The sequence below is a fragment of the Mustela lutreola genome, chromosome 5 (genome assembly GCF_030435805.1).
Source record: "Mustela lutreola isolate mMusLut2 chromosome 5, mMusLut2.pri, whole genome shotgun sequence".
Taxonomy (NCBI): Eukaryota; Metazoa; Chordata; class Mammalia; order Carnivora; family Mustelidae; genus Mustela; species Mustela lutreola.
This window is the reverse complement of record NC_081294.1, coordinates 163,153,889-163,161,700: the sequence shown is the minus strand read 5'-3', so window position 1 is coordinate 163,161,700 and position 7,812 is coordinate 163,153,889. Positions and strand designations below refer to the sequence as shown.

General features: G+C 37.5%; 1 pseudogene; it reads right to left on the bottom strand.

Moving 5' to 3' along the window:
• Positions 1–4,827: 4,827 nt before the first annotated feature.
• LOC131831464 (olfactory receptor 2L5-like) lies at positions 4,828–5,962 on the bottom strand (annotated as a pseudogene).
• Positions 5,963–7,812: the final 1,850 nt, after the last annotated feature.

The window sequence follows — 7,812 nt, the reverse complement described above, 5'->3', positions numbered from 1 at the left end:
TCATTTTATTCTCTTGCTGTCTCTGTTCTGGTTTTTAGTTGTGTTATATATATTTGTCTCATTCTGTCTAACTCTCTGTGGCTGCTCCTCTGTGTTAAGAAAGCCATCTAGGTCTCCTGTTTTTAAAAGTAGTGGTCTTATGAACAAGAGGTCTTGTAATGTCCTGTAGTGCAGTGATCCCTGTTCACAAGTGCCTGGTGCTTCAAGTGTGTCTCCTGTGTGTCTGTTATATGCATCTGATGTTGTGGCTGAGCTACATTTTTTTCAGTTCAGTTTTCAGCAGTGGCTCTATTTCCTTTTGTAGACACTGCTTTGTTCCACTGTTGTTAGTGTCTAAGAGTGAGCCCTCCTTGGGCTTGAAATGAGATATACCAAATATTTTACAGAGATGCAGTAACACAAAACTGCAGGGCACTTTCCTTGCATTGTCCCCTGAGAAGCTTTCACCAGTGGGTGGGCACAGTAGTCAAACCAACTATATACAACCATACTTCTATGAGGAATGAATCCAACTAGCATGTGTCATTTTCTTTTCCTTTCCCTAGGGCAGGAGTTACTTTAGAGTTGTGATGGCACCTGTCATGGTTGCTTAGCACAGCCAGGCTTGTGGCAACACTATGGATGGACTCCAGCCTAGAATATATTATAGGAGACAATAGATTCACAGATTGTGTGGGACAAATGTGTGGTGTTGGCAAGCATTGTGTTTAGATCCTCTATAAGAGGGGACCACCAGCTGGAGAGAGATAGCCCAGGAAAGGTGGAGAAGGAAGATGCACAGAGTGCATGTAGGGGCATTGCAGCAGTGTTAGGAGGTCAGGTAGAAGATGAAAAATCTGATTTCCTGTATAAGATTTTTTTTTCTGGGTGTGGGTTAAGGAAATGACAACTTCAACATTTTTTTTTAATTATTATTACTGCTGTTGCTGTTGTTGTTCTTGTTTGGTTGTTTTGTGTGTGTGTGTGTGTGTGTGTGTGTGTGTTTCCTGGAGAAATCTCCCAAGGATATCTGATCCTTCAGAACATGCTTTAAGATTATTAAATTAATATATCTTCCATATGCTACAAGTGTTTTGCAGACTATTTCTTCTGTGCTTTATCTTTTTATGTATCTGTTGTGCTATCTCTTCAAGGGCTGAGAATTAGCTTCTTCTCACTCTACTTGCTCTCCCAGAGCTAACCCCACTGTATTTTAATGTTCCATGTTTACGTCCTGCTGGTTGTTGAGAACTCACAAAATATAGATCTTTTAGTTTTCAGAGTCAAATGTTATGGGGGATTTGTGTTCCCTGTGTGGCCTGCCCAGTGTATGGGCCTTTTTCTCTCCCTTCTCAGTGTCATGAGTGTTCCTAACTCACACAGAGAGTCCTGTAGGACTGATCAGCTCCCAAAAGCATCTTTGCTCCTCCTTCTTTATTTGATGTGGTCTTTTCTCTACAGTTAGTTGCGGGGTTTGTTCTGGCAATATTTGGGACATTTTCTGGACTATTTAAACTGATGCAAGTGTTCTCTAATTATATCCAGGGGGACAAGTGAGCTTAGGGTCCTCCTACTCCACCATTTTTCCTGAAATCCTCAATTACTAATTTTGAAAAAAAAAAAAAAAAAAAACCTCAAGTTCTATTTCAATAGGGAGGTGTAGAAAGACTCTGAACACACCTCCTCCCATCCAAATCAAAATTACACCCATATAAAGAACAATTCCTACTGAATAACTGAGGACTGAGTGAATAGCATCTACACTTCAAAAAATAGAAAGACCACATACAAAATGAAAAGGGAGATGGAGTCTTGAAAATAAAAGGACCCGCCTACCCCACGAATGTTGTGAAGCACAGTGGGTCGGGATAGTGCTAAGGGACCTTGAACAGATTTGTATGTCCTGAGGAACAGGAAAAAAACAAAAAAACAAAACAACAACAACAACAACAACAAAAAACACACACAACTTAAAAGTACAAACAAAATGTAAAGTGATTTGGAGCCATAAAGGAAATGATTGTGAAAGAATTATTGAAATTTTTTCAGTCTAGAAAGGTGCTTTTATTAAAGAATAGGTTCAGGACCCATGGGCAAAAATAGTTACACTTGTGATTGTGAGAATTGACTGATTATATATATTTGTTAGTTTGACTTAAAGATAAGTAAGTCTCTAAGGAACTTGTGTGTGTTCAAAGTGAGAATTACAAGGCCTTGGAGGTCTGGCTATTGTCAATTCAAGGTTACCCTTCACTATGTAATGAATACCTAAAGGAAATAAAATCCATACATTGAAGAATACACTATTATGACTATTATATCATTATTCACAATATATAAGATGTGAACAACCTAAGAAAAAAGGAATGCATATAGGAAATATGGAATATATAAGAGCCCTGAAAAAGGTAATTCTTCCATTTGTAACAACATATAAGATACTGGAGGACATTATGCTAAGTGAATAAGCCACATACAGAAATACAAACCATGTCCAGTTACACTGGGGAGTGGTATATAAAATGGTCAAACTTATGGAAGCAGAAAGTTAAATGACAGTTGTCAATGGCTGATGGGAAAGGGAAATATGGAAAGATTGGGGTCAAAGACTATAAAATCTCCATTATGCAAGGTGAATAAGTTCTGAAGATTTCATGTACAGGAATGTGAATATTGTTAATGATACATACTGTATTACACACTTGAAATTTTCCATTAGAAATATTTTATTTATTATTTATGATTTATTTGTTAGAGAGGGAGAAAGCATGTGTGTGAGAGTGGGGGGGAGGGAGAGATGGACGGGAGAGGGAATCTTAACCAGGCACCATACTCAGTTCACAGTCCAATGCCAAGACTTGATCTTCAAACCCTGTAATCATTACCTGAGCCAAAATCAAGAGTTTGTCATTTAACCAATTGAGCCACCCAGGCACCCCATTTTTTAAAAAAAATACAAGTTTTAAAAAAGATAAACCAATTTGTATATTTTGAAATGTATATTTTTTTAATTAAATTTATTTATTTTCAGCATAACAGTATTCATTATTTTTTCACCACACCCAGTGCTCCATGCAATCCATGCCCTCTATAATACCCATGAAATGTGTATTTCTTATATGTTCATCACAGAGATAGACTATGAAAAAAAAATACTGAGAAATCTTGATTTAACAGGACTCCTGTTTCAACACAAAGTTTAGAAAACATTGACAACCTTGTTTTCAGAGGAGCCCATCAGATGATTTTTGAGCTGTGAATGGTGTGAGTCATAAAAATCATTCTTAGGGGGCACCTGGGTGGCTCAGTGGTTTAAAGCCTCTGCCTTCAGCTCAGATCATGATCCCTGAGTCCTGGATCAAGCCCCGCATTGGGTTCTCTGCTCAGCAGGGAGCCTGCTTCCCTCCCTCTTTCTATGCCTGCCTCTCTGCCTACTTGTGATCTCTGTCAAATAAATAAATAAAATCTTTTAAAAATCATTCTTAGGCACAAGATGGATATTGATTTTGGTTGTGAAGTCTCCAGACATCATTGTGCCAGCATTTCTGGAGAGTCTGAAAGAGTCTTTCACCCTTTTAAATATAATTTTTGGCTTAAGTTTTTTAATTTTTTTTAAGATTTTATTTGTTTATTTGACAGACAGAGATCACAAATAGGCAGAGAGGCAGGCAGAAAGTGGGTGGGGAAGCAGGATCCTGTTGAGCAGAGAGCCTGATGTGGGGCTTGATTCCAGGACTCTGGAATCATGACCTGAGCCGAAGGCAGAGGCTTTAACCCACTGAGCCACCTAGGTGTATCTTGGCTTAAGTTTTGCTGAATTTACTTGTGTTAAGAGATCACATCAATCACTGAACAGTCAAGAAATCTCTAAAAGCTCACTTAGTTTTAGTATTAAGAAATCCAAATTCATAGTATATCTTCTAACATGTGGCTCTTCTATTTGGGGGGGATACCATTTTTTCCCCAATTCTAATATAGCAGGTATCCATTATTGTAATGCTTTAGCTAATATAGGCTTTCTTACATGTTTATTCTACCTTCCTTATTCACATCTTACCTCATAAAATAAAGAGTATAGTAGAGTTATTCTATAAACAGTGATGACCATTCATCCATCATGTTCAAGTGTAGTGCTAAGCTAATAATATGCACTCAACAGTATGCAAATCCCATGAATACTTTTAGAAAATTTTTCTCATTCTCCCATAGTTCATTTTGCATCTCCCCAATAATATATTTTTTTTATCTTGATAATGTAGACCTGTGATAAACTGCTATTGTAGGACTTGTCGAGTTACATCCAGGGCCCTGTTCTTAAAATATATAAACTTATATTTCCTTTTTAATGGTATGAAAACATCTAATTCTATGCAGACCTCTTTTGCTAATCTCTATGTCTATCATTTCTGAAAAATAGGAAAGCAAAAAATCACTATTCACTAAGTACAAACTATAATAGAAATCAAACCCAAATAAACCTGATTATGTCATAACATATATTGTTCTTTCCCCCTATTTTATTTGGAGTTATTCTAAGCATATTAGAACTTATTATAATGAATAATACCATCAAGTTGGAATTTTTTCATTATCATTTCAGCTAATTGATAAAATCTTATTGCATGCAAATCAAGGCAAAGTATATCCTACTCACATTTATTGAAAAATTACCAGAAAGAAAACAAAAACAGTGATTGAATATATAAAGTACTTTGCCAAATCTCAATTATTTAAATTTTCTAGATTAATGTAATCCCTGTCTTCAACCCTGGAATGAAATTGTTATTAATGAATGTCAAAGGTGAAACTGATGTACTACTAAGGCCACCAGAATAATGAGAACTTTGTCTACATTTCTACAGAGCAGAACTTTTGAATCACTCTTCTTGGGCCCCTATCACCTCCTTGTTTCTCAGGTTGTAGATTATGGGGTTGAGTAATGGAGTCAGGATCGTGTAGAAGACAGCCAGGACCTTGTCGTGTGTCAGAGATCAGAAGGATCTTGGACATAGATAAGTGTAAACAAAGGGTGCATAGTAGAAAGTTACCACAGTGAGGTGGCTGCTGCAGATAGAATAGGACTTCTTTCTCCCTTCTGCTGAGAGCATGTGGCAGATTGCAAGGAAAACACCACCATAGGAACATTCAATGCTAATGAAAGGAAATTCAAGGAAGAGGGTGGTACTCAGAAACCCTGTGTACTCATAGACCCAGGTGTCCAGGAAAGCCAGAGTCAACATCACAAGGAATATCACAAAAGAAATGGTTGATGGATCTGGAACTATAATAAGGGATTCTGAAGGCATATAAAGTGTGGGCACAGGAGTTGAGTGAAACCATGATCCAAGATCCTGCTATCATCAGCACACACACTCTTGTGCTCATACAGATAGGATAGTGAAGAGGAAAGCAAATAGCCACATAATGATCATAGGCCATAGAGGCCAATATTAATCCTTCTTCACTATCTAAAGTCAAAAAGAAGAAGCTCTGAACCCCGTACCCAGTGAATGAGATATACTTGTTTCCAAAGACATAATTGAAAGTCATTTTGGGGACAACAGTGGAGATGTAGCTCAGGTCCATGAGGGACAGCTAAGTAGAAAATACATGGGGGTTGCCTGGGTGGCTCAGTGGGTTATGCCTCTGCCTTTGACTCAACTCATGATCTCAGGGTCCTGGGATGGAGCCCTGCATCCTGCTCTCTGCTCAGCAGAGAGCTTTCTTCACCCGTCGCTCTCTGCCTGCCTCTCTGTCTACTTATGATCTCTCTCTCTGTCAAATAAATAAATAAAATCTTAAAAACAAATACATGGGTGTGTGGAGATGGGTGTCCAGTAGGATGAGGATGATCATGGACAGTTTGGCAAACAGAGAAAATAAGGAATAAGTACACTGAAAACGAAAAGAAACAGGCCAATTCTTGAATATGAAACAACCCTAATGATAGGAAATCAGTTAATGTTTGGTTGCAATTGTCCATTTTCTATTGCTTTTCCTGAATAAAGAGAAAAAAAGCATCTGTAGTAAATAAAGAAATGTGATGTTTTTATCACTTTTTTCAAGTTATTATAGTCCATTTATGAAGTTTTCATAAAATACCTAGTTCCTTAAAGATATAGTCAACGTTTCTTATTTTGAGAAATAAGTTATGTTGTTTCTCAAAGTCACAAGTTGAGGAGGTAAGCATTTGCATTCAATATCTATTACATAGAATCAATGACGTAAAAAAAGAAAACAAAATTACCTGATAATGAATTGAATAATTTTATGCTGCTTATAAAATCACATATCAAAAATATATATATTTTTAGGTGCCTGGACGGCTCAGTTGTTTAAAGCCTCTGCCTCAAGCTCAGGTCATGATCCCAGGGTCCTGGGATTGAGCCCTGCATTGGGATCTCTGCTTAGAAAAGAGCCTGCTTCCTCCTTTCTTTCTCTGCCTGCCACTCTGCCTATTTCTGATCTCTGTCTGCCAAGTAAATAAATAAAAATCTTTACATATATATATATATATATATATATATATATATATATATTATATATTATATAATATATAGGCCATAGAGGCCAATATTAATCCTTCTTCACTAGCTAAAGTCAAAAAGAAGAAGCTCTGAACCCCGTACCCAGTGAATGAGATATACTTGTTTCCAAAGACATAATTGAAAGTCATTTTGGGGACATATATATATATATATTATTTTTAACTTGTTTTTTAATTTATTTTCAGCATAGCAGTATTCATTATTTTTGCAACACATCCAGTGCTCCATTCAATCCGTGTCCTCTCTAATACCCACCACCTGGTACCCCAACCTCCCACCCCCACCCCTTAGAACCCTCAGATTGTTTTTCAGAGTCCATAGTCTTTAAAGGTTCACTTACCCTTCCAATTTCCCCCAACTCCCTTCTCCTCTCTGTCTCCCCATGTCTTCCATGCTATTTGTTCTACTCCACAAATAAGTGAAACCATATGATAATTGACTCTCTATGCTTGGCTTATTTTACTCAGCATAATCTCTTCCGGTCCTGTCCATGTTGCTACAAAAGTTGGGTATCCGTCTTTTCTGATGGAGGCATAATACTCCATAGTGTATATGGACCACATCTTCCTTATCCATTTGCCCATTGAAGGGCATCTTGGTTCTTTCAACAGTTTGGCGACCATGGTCATTGCTGCTATAAACATTGGGGTACAGATGACCCTTCTTTTCACTACATCTGTATCTTTGGGGGTACATACCCTGTAGTGCAATTGCAGGGTCATAGGAAAGTTCTATTTTTAATTTCTTGAGGAATCTCCACACTGTTCTCCAAAGAGGCTGCACCAACTTGCATTCCCACCAACAGTGGAAGAGGGTTCCCCTTTCTCCACATGCCCTCCAACACATGTTGTTTACTGTCTTGCTAATTTTGGCCATTCTAACTGGTGTAAGATGATAGCTCAATGTGGTTTTAATTTGAATCTCCATGATGGCTAGTGATGAAGAACATTTTTTCATGTGTCTGCTAGCCATTTGTATGTCTTCATTGGAGAAGTGTCTGTTCATAACTTCTGCCCATTATTTGATATGCTTGTCTGTTTTGTGTGTGTTGAGTTTGAGTAGTTCTTTATAGATCCTGGATATCAACTTTTGTCTGTACTGTCACTTGAAAATATTTTCTCCCATTCCTTGGGTTGCCTCTTGGTTTTCTTGACTGTTTCCTTTGCTTTGCAGAAGCTTTTGATTTTGATGAAGTCCCAAAAGTTTATTTTAGCTTTTGTTTCCTTTGCTTTGGGGCATATCTTGAAAGAAGTTGCTGTGGCTGATATCAAAGAGATTACTGCCT